The sequence below is a fragment of the Chrysochloris asiatica genome, unplaced genomic scaffold (assembly GCF_000296735.1).
Source record: "Chrysochloris asiatica unplaced genomic scaffold, ChrAsi1.0 scaffold00044, whole genome shotgun sequence".
NCBI classification, from domain to species: Eukaryota; Metazoa; Chordata; class Mammalia; order Afrosoricida; family Chrysochloridae; genus Chrysochloris; species Chrysochloris asiatica.
Window position 1 is genome coordinate 1,717,353 of NW_006408562.1, and position 9,997 is coordinate 1,727,349.

Sequence of the window (9,997 nt, forward strand, 5' to 3'; positions counted from 1 at the left end):
TGTTTATTGGTCCAGTGTTGAGGATTTTTGTTTTCTTAACATTGAGACATAATCCATATCGAAGGCTGTACTCTGTGATCTTCATAAGTATATGTTTCACGTCCTCTTCACTTTCAGCAAGCAAGGTTGTATCATCAGCATATCGCAGGTTGTTTATATATATATATATATATATTTAACCCTTCTTAGCCCATTTTATTTCAAACATGGAGAAAATACAAAGCACAGGTTATATCTGAAGAATATCTCTCAAAACCTACAGTGTTAACAACAAAATGGAGTTCACACAGGGAAGCAGTGCAGTGCCCTAGTCCCAAGTCCTTTATTCCCACAGAGGCCTGGTCAGTGAGCTCTCAGTCAGCCAGGTAAATCTGAAACACCTGACACCAACAGCAAGTGGCCATGTGTACCTTGGTCTGGAGGGCTGGACTTCACCTTACACTATTGGATTAATTTGAGTATAGAAGCAAAATTCAAACTTTTTCCTTCGGAGCTTGAATTCACTTATATAAACTAATCCTCACAGTTTGGCAATCTTGGCCTCCCCGGAGCACTCTGGCTTCAGTTCTTCCAAAATGAATCTATTAGTTCTTTCAGCAGCCCATGGCACTTTCAATATTCTCCTCCAACACTATAACTCAAAAGTATCAATTCTTTTACGGTCTTCCTTATTCACTGTCCAGCTTTATCCTTTTACAACAGACTAAATGAAGCACATAGGTTGATTGTTGGGATAGATACTAAAAACTAAACTGAACTTGTTAAACCACTTTCCAATGGTCATACAAATTACTATCCTACAATTCTGCTAGTATACACAATGAGTGTCTCTGAAGGATTCACATTACCAATGCAGATACAAGGGGCATTTTGGAGCTTGTTGAGCCAACCCCTGCTTGCTAAGAACCCAGCCTAGATTGTACACAACAGAGAACTTAAATTTGACCTTAAGTAACAGGTGACCAGTGCCCGCCCCAGGGCATCTTTACTGTAAAACCTGGCCTCTTTTGGGGAACCTGCTGAACTCTCTTGTCTCCTTCTAGGCTACCAGGTGGCCACTTCAGGAAAGGAAGACTCAAGTAAGGCAAAGTGGTGCATCCAAGTTCAGGTGCTTGAAGTCCATATGTGCTTCTCTTTGGCAATCTGGTGCACGTATCCAATGTCAGGACTTTGGTTGGGGTCAGGGTAGGTGCACATGCTGTCCAGTTCTCTGAGCTTCTCAGAGTAATGTTCTCCAGGGAGAGGTGTGTAGTCACATTGTTTCATCTTCTGGCAGAGGGATAAAAAATTCATTTTAACTTCATAGAAGGGGATCTGAAGAGCTGCCATCTCATACAGCAAACAGCCCAGAGACCAGATGTCAGACTTGAAATTGTAGCCATTCTCGTGGATCCTCTCTGGCAACATGTAGTACGTTGTCCCAACTAGGAAGTGGGCCGTTGTGGTCTCGGAGCTGAAAAAGCGGCCCAGGCCAAAGTCAATGTCACTGAGCTTCACAAAGCCTGTGGCTGTGGTGAACACATTGGCCAGCTTGATGTCTTGGTGTTTGAACAAGCATGAGTGCATGTGTTCCACAGCGCTACACAGCCGCACAAAATACTTCCACAACGTCCTTTCCGGGAAGAGTCACTTCTGCTTCGTAAAGTACTTAATCATCTGTTAGAGGTCGCCCACATCAGCCAGCTCCAGCACTATGTTCAGCTCATTGTCCTAGATAAATGAGTCCAGATACTTGATGTTCGGATGGTTCAGTTGCTTCAGGAGGCTGATCTCCTTGACGCAGTTCTGCCTTGCCTTGGCGTCCATCATCTTAAATATCTGAACCTTCTTCAGTGACACCGTCTTCCTGTACACCTCACTGAACTTTGTACACCTCACTGAACTTCCCTAGTCCTATCTTCTTTTCAACCTGGAAATCTACCAGTGAGCAGTGAAAAGACAGGGCCGTCGGATGCCTCTGTAGGTCAGGAGAATGTGCAGGCCCTGGACTGTGGCAGAAATTTTTGGAGTTCCTTCATGGGGCATAGGGCTGGGCTGTCCTGCCAGTCTGCATGCCAGCCTCTCAAGAGCTCAGAGTTGGCTGGCGGGCCTGGTGGGAGGACTAGCGAGTGGACTTGCGGGCCTGCTAGTGGGTTAACTATGCAGTGGTCGCACACTCGTCTGCTCGGTTCTGCCGCCTCTATATCTGTATATTTTTATGTTTTAATTTTAAAATTATGTAAGCATCCACTAATAATTTCTTATATGATTGTAGAAATCAAAAAGATGTTTTAAATGTGAAATAAACTATATCCTCGCTTTTTATTTTACTATTAATTGTTCATCAATGTCATGAAAACAAAATCATCACAACTGGACCAATAAATACCATCATAATAAACAAAGAAATGATAGATATTTAAATGACAATTTGCATTAGGCAAATCTTCTGCAAAATACCTCTTTAAAGTGTTGAAGAACAAAGATGTCTCTTTGAGGACTAAGGTGTGCCTAGCCCAAGCCATAGTATTTTCCTCATACACAAGGGGCGATTGGACAATGACTAAGGAAGACAAGAGAAGAATTTATGCATATGAAATATGGTGGTACTAGAGAAGAATACTAAAAGTACCATGTAATAAACAAATCTGTCTTGGAAGAAGAATAAACTAATCTGTCTTAGAAGAAGTATAACCAGAATGTTCATTAGAATTTAGGATGGTGAGATTTGGTTTCTCGTAACTCAGGATATGTTATCAGAATGGACTGGTCCTTGGAGAAAAAAATCATGCCTGATGAAGTAAATGGTCAGTGAAAAAGAGTAAGATACCCAAGGAAATAGGCTAGCAGAGTAATAGCAACAATGGGCTCAAACATAACAATTTTGAAAATGGCACAGGACTGGGCAGTGTTTCTTTGTAGGGTCACTATGAGTTGGAAACAACTCGACAGCACTTTACAATAACAAATTGTACACAATCTCTTATTTCCTTGCTAGTGTTAGTATTATTCTATTCTAGTACAGCATGACTGAATATACCTCTAAAATTTTTTAAAGTCCTCTTTTAACATTTTGTGACGCAGCAAATTGAAGGTTTGGTCCTAACTTTGCTTCATTCAATGAATTAAAATTAGGGTTTGTCATATCTGAAAACAGAAACTTCACAATGATATGCAGCTGTGAATGGAAGACAAGTAGTTGATTGTGTACTATGTATGTACACTCCTGTATGCATATTTTTAGATGCACATTTTTTTGCATCTAACATCTTTAATATTGTTAAGTGTCTTTCACTAGATAATTGCTCAATTCAATAAAATGCTTCAAAAGACACATTTAAAATCTCATTCACAAAGCATGTACACTTTTAGTGAAATTTAGCTAGTGATTCTACAGTATTCTTATGCTTCAGTATCAGATTAAAAGAGTATTTTGGGGCAAAATTCTCTGGGGTTCTTCTAGTCTCTGTCACTCCTTATGTAAATTGTTTATGTCCCTGATTAGATTTATTCCTAAATATTTCATCCTTTTGGGGGGCTATTATAAATGATATTGTTTTCCTGATTTGCTTTTTTTGGAGTTCTTATTGTTATTATATTAATATTGAACACTGCTACTTCATTGAAATCTTCTAGTAGTCCCAATAACTGTCTTGTGGAATTTTTGTTATTTTCTATAGGATCATTTCATCTATCTTATCAATTTGGATACTCCTTGTTTTCATTTCTTGTTTAGATCACATGACTTTAACATGCCTTCAAAATTTAAGGATGCGTTTGTTTAATGTGACGTTGAAACTTAATTTGCATATATCTTGTTATCATAATGAATTTAACCTATCCTTAGAAATACTTCTAGGCATAAATCATATTTGATTGGTGGTTAGTTGAAATTTTTTTAAATAATGTTTATAATATAAAGATTCCGTTTTTTAAAAAAATATTCCAGATAGAGGGAAAAGCAAGTTCAGCATTTGGAAGTAGGATTGCAAGAATATTAAAGAGTTGTTGTTTTTAGATGCCATCAAGTTGGTACCAACACATAACGACCCTATGCAAAATAGAATGAAACACTGCCCGGTCCTGGGTCAACCTCACAATCATTGTTGTGCCTGAACCCATTGCTGCTACTGCTGTGCTGATCCATCTCTATGTGGGTCTTCCTCTTTTTCTCAGACTCTCAACTATAACAAACATGATATCCTTCTCTAGGGATTGGTCCCTCCTGATAATATGTGCAAAGTATGAGGGACAAAGTCTGGCCATCCTAGCTTCCAAGGAGCATCCTGGATATACTTCTTCCAACACAGATCTGTTTGTTCTTTTGGCAGCCCATGGTACTTTCAATATTCTCCAACACCATAGCTCAAATGCACCAATTCTTCTACATTCTTCCTTTATTCACTGTCCAACTTTTGCATGCTTATGAAGCTATTAAAAATTAGTCTTCAAACCAATATCTTTGCTCAAGGAGTGGAAAGGAGCAAATGGGAGAACAAGAGATGATAAGAAGTGATTGGTACATGCAGATATAGGTCTTAGCATGGTGAGATTGTGGATATTACAATAAATATAAAGAGAAAGTTTTGTGTAGAAGGATGACATGGTCTGGACTGTGGCTATAAAGACTCATTTTAGCTAGAGTATAGAATAACCTTAAAAAGAGTAGGTATGGAAGCAGGAAGAAAGAAGGAAGCTAGGGTACAGGAAAGAGTAGATTGCAGCTTGCACTAGAAATGAAGGAATGTTCCTAGAAAGTAATAATAATTGGGTTCTGGACATAGCTCAGAAAATTCAAGCACATTTGCTGATCATTTTGTTGTGTAATATAAAAATAACTCAGGTGGTCTAAGGTTTTAGGCATTAGCAACTGACAGAATTAAATTGCCTTTTACAAAATGATCTTGTGATCTTCTGAAGAATAAGTTATAGAAATATAACAAAAAAGAGGAGAAGAGTTTGGTTTGAATAATTTAGTTTTGAAATGCCTTATTCTTGCAAATGAAAATGTTGTAGATTGACTTTAAAATACAAATTTTATTTTGTGGGAAGTGCTGTTGATTGATGGAAGAAATATAGGAGAAGTAAGGACACATTTGTTAAAGAGAGTACAAGAGCTAGCTTTATGTAGGAAGACTAAATTCTAGGAAGCACAAATACTCCGTTGTCAGATAGATGAAGACAGTTCAACAAAGGAAACTAAGAAATTTCCAGTAAAATTAATGAGCTGCTGTTGAGTCAAAGCTGACTAATGGTGACCTCATGTGTGTCAGAATGAACTGTGTTCTATTGGCTTCTTAATGGTTTGACTTTTTTAGGATGGATTGATCAAATGTGTTAAAGTGATGCTAATGGATGAATTCAGGAAATCTAAGGAGTCTTGGTGTGGCACTGTGGGTTAATGTGCATAGTCATTTGAACTGCAAGATCAGTGGTTCAAGCTCACCAGGTGCTCCTCAGAAACCCTATACAGGGTGGCTATGGGTCAGAATTGACTTGTTGGCACTTAACAACAACAGCAAAATACTTTAATTTTGTTTGGCAACATAGCTAGTCTTCATAAATGACTTAGCTGTAGATAATGAAGGAAAAACAGAAGGCATTTGTGATGGTCAATTTGATGTGATGTGGCTAAGCTATGATTCTCAGTTGTTTGACAAATATTTACAATCATTTTCTATTCTGTGATCTTGTCTGAATAGTCAATCACTTGAAATCATAGTTTCTGATTTCTTGTTAAGTACGTCTCGTTTTCAAGCCACCTAACCTCATGTGCTAGAAGAGGTCTTCAGTCTACATCCTTAACCACAGATTTGGGACTTGCCAGCCCTCACCAGAGTGTGAACTATTTATTTGAAACAAATCTCTTTACAAATATGTATAGAGAGATTTATTTCAAAGAAATAGCTCACACAATCATGAAGGCAGACTCCTGGTGTGGCGATGTAGAATATCAGACCTGGACTGCAAACCACAAGTTCAGAAGTTCAAACCCACCAGCTCTTCCTTGGAAACTCTATACAGTGTCTTTATGAGTCAGAACCAACCCTATTGCAACTTAACAATATATATGTGTGTCACAGGTTGTACTTCTCTAAATAATCTTGACCAAGACAGTATTCTACTTCTTGTTGTTGATGTAGAACAAATATGTTGTTGTTGTTGTTAGGGGCCATCAAGTCAGTTCCAACCCTTAGCAACCTTATATAGAGTTTCAAAGAAGAGGCTGGTGAGCTTGAACTGTCAACCTTATGGTTCAAACTGGCTTTGCATTATCCCACTGCACCACAAATATACACAATTTAAAATGAGCAAAGTAGTTCCAATGAAGAAAGTTGAATGAATTACCAGTATAATTCTTCCCAGTTGAAAGGATTATCAAGGTAATACAATTGCTCGTTAACATACATTGTATTCTGTTAGATGCTTTCCTCTCAAATCTATACAGTTTACCTGAAAAAGGTAGTATTAGTATCAATTTACAGATAAAATACTAAATTCTCAAAGTCTTTTTACCTGGGTAAGTACTGAGTCTAGGATTCAAGCTCTTGTAAATTTGACACCCAAGCACCAAAACATTACAATGCATAATCATGTTGCAACAAAATAGCTTGTTTCCAAGAAACATATTGTCATTATTTGCATACACTTAAATTAATTCACTTAAATGCATAGTGAGTTTGAAGTATCTGGGGGAAATATTGAAAAATTGAATTTGAGGCAGTGATAAATATGGTAAAATGTGTAAATATGTCTAAAAGAAAAATGAAAAAAAAAGACTTTATAATCTTGAAACAAAACATAGAGTCCGATAGTCAGTTTGACTGGTTTTTGTCATTTTTTTTTTTTGTCTTGTTTTTTAAATTACGGTAGAAAGCAACTGAGATAAGGGAGAGAAGATTGGAAGCAAGGTAGCACTCTATACATTTTTATTATTCAATTATGTGTGGTACTGTAGGATAAACACTGGAGCATAAAGTTGGTTTGAACTTCAAGGTCAGCAGTTCAAACCCACCAGTCGCTCTTCAGAAACCTTGTACAGGGTCGTTATAAATCAGAACCTACTCGATGGCACTTAACAACAGTTATGTTCAAGATTAAAGGAATCTGGCCAGTGTTATACAAATAAAATCCAGGATAATATGGGAAGTTAAACATATAGCTCTAAGCAGAAACTGAGTTTTTTCAGTGCTTTTGGAGATAATTGTGAGTTTAAGAAGATAGAAATGGGTGGAAAGAGTAACTGTTTGAATAAGAAAAGTCACTGTTTTCACTTCTATGGTAAAGTCAATGTTGTTGTTGTTAAGTGCCATTGAGTCGATTCCGACCCATAGTGACCCTATATAGGGTTTCCAAGGAGCAGCTGGTGAGCTTGAACCACCAATCTTGCAGTTCAAATGACTTTGCAGTCTATGACACATTAGCCCACAGCACCACACCAGAACTCATGTTAAGTCAATATGGGATGCTTTTTATTGATTTTACTTTGTTTTTTAACTTTTTTATTATGAATTGAGTGAAGGTTAACATAACAGATCACTTTTCCATTCAACAATTCATATACATAACATTGGTTGCAATCCCCACAATGTAGCATCATTAATCCCACTTTCTCCGTATGTTTCTGGTTCCATTCCTCATTGTTTCCTAACTCTTCTGAACTTTGTTCTTGGGTAAATGCTGCCTTTTGACCTCAAATGGTTGGTAGTTACTTCTCCGTTGATTATTTTTGTTAAATATCCTAGATAGCTTAGGAACCATTTATAAGTAAGTATCAATGTTGAATTACTGGCAAATTATTAACAGTGTGTAATTGCAGCTACAAAATCCAATCCAAGCAAGTACCAGGAAATAAAAAATAAACTAGAACAAAAACTCACATAATTTCATAGACTCACTTGTTTCTCTTGAATCCTAGCTCCAATAGTAAGAGGAAATTACCTGTCTATATTTGAGCTCTGATCCTTTGTCTTCACTATCCAGAAAAGTCAATATACTTGGAGTGGGAAAGGTGGTGAAAATGGATAAAGCAAAAGGCATTCTACTTGACTTTGGAAGATTTTCAAACCTGGCATATAAACATTCTCTATTAATTTCTAACCATTCTCATAAAAAACTTCACTGCAATGGTTTTGTTTAGTCATCAAAATGATAATGTACTGTGAAACTGAATATTTGAAACTGCCACCATAGTTAACTCTGAATCCAATGAGACCTGTCAATCTTTTCACACTGTATTTCTTTACCATCATTCATCTGTGCTCACGTTGCCATCTGTTATCCATCATCTCCTTCACATCACTTTCTATTAGACCACTTGGAATATTATTATAAACAAATTATTCAACACCAATAATTTTTTAAGGGCATCACTCCCAGAAAGCAATTCAGATTGGGAAAGCAGGGCAAGTTTAGAAGTAACATTATATATGCTCCTTAACCATATATAATTGTATCTTTTAAGGAACCTCTCCCGATCCTGCCACCCTTCCTATAAGCCAAGGGCTAGGATAACATGCTGAATATTACTCCTTGACTATTGAGGGGTGAAGGAGCTCTGGTAGCTTAATGGTTTTAAGTCGGCCTGCTAACCTCAAAGTCAGCAGTTCAAAACTACCAGCTATTCCACGGGAGAAAGATGAGGCTTTCTGCTCCCATAAAGATTTACAGCCTTGGAAACCCTAAGTAGGGTTGCTATGAGTCGGAACCGACTCCAGGGCATACTACCACCACCACCATTGAGGGGTAATGGTGGGAGCCAGTTGAGCCACCATTGTACCTTTTTTATCTCATTGATTACTTGTTTTAGTTTATTTTCTTAATCAAGTCATAATCCCAACCCTAGAGTCACCTTGTTCTCTAAAGTCTTTAGATTGCTTGTTCTCCCAAACCCCAGTAATTATGAAATGCATCTCCTGTGGTGAACATTCTTCTATTCCCCTAATGCCTTTCCAACCCATTATTTTTTTTTCAAAGTCAAGCGATAAAACCTATGTACTTTATGGTTGTGTCATCTATACGTGTATGTACCCTCTCTGCTCATCATCTGCTAATGTTTTCCTCCATTTATTCAAAGCATTGCCAACGAATGTCACAGTTTTGTCTATACCAATGCCAACATTTGCTACTTCTGCCTAGGGTGATACTCACCTAGACACCTTAGCTTTAAAGTTCCTTGAATTTCCCACTTCAATTCTTTTGACATTCTATTTCTCTGAATTGTCCAAAACAAGACTATGCCCTAAAAGTGAATTTATAGTATGAATTTCTCCATAGAAAACAAATATTTAACTCCCTTATTAAATTTTTTCATGCAACACATTGACCTTTTTCTTACACACTCATTCCTAGCTCATTTCTTCAGCTTTCTTAAACTTCCAGATATTGATTTTTTTTTTTTTTTTTAATGATTCCCAATCTTTCAGCATTCTCTGGACTTCATTTCTAGATCTAGGATGTGGACTTAAAAGGGTAGTAACTAATGAAGTGAAAGATCTATGATGCTCAAAAAGAAATCAATTTAGGATATATGAGAAGGTAAATGAGAACACCAAATACAGTTCCACCCTCTGAAGTGGTATTATGCAGAAAGGACTTTAACACTGTTCCAAGAATCCCTCTTCAAAGAAGCACTTCTTAAATAGAGTCATATATTTGCACACAATATCCATTGAATACTAAAAGTAGAGGAATATCAGTGCTGCATTCAAGGTATCATTTTCATTTTTTATGAGAATAATATTTTTTGCTTTCTTATTTGTTTTGGCAACTAATACATCCTTAGCACCTAGAATAGTATCTTTCCCATCTGAGACAATAAATAGTCTTTAATGAATGAATGGATGGGTAGATGCTCTCTTTTAAAAAAACTTTTTATTGTGAATTGAGTGATAGTTTACATGGGATGACATTAACTTTACATTCATATTATCATATTTCATTTCATTGCAATGATTACAATCCCCTCCATGCATCATCATTCAACAGCATTTGCTGCTATTCCCTGTTTTTTTTTTTT

General features: G+C 36.9%; 1 pseudogene; it reads right to left on the minus strand.

The window, feature by feature from the left end:
* Window positions 1-1,104: 1,104 nt before the first annotated feature.
* Window positions 1,105-6,389, minus strand: LOC102834021 (annotated as a pseudogene).
* Between the last annotated feature and the right edge of the window lie 3,608 nt (window positions 6,390-9,997).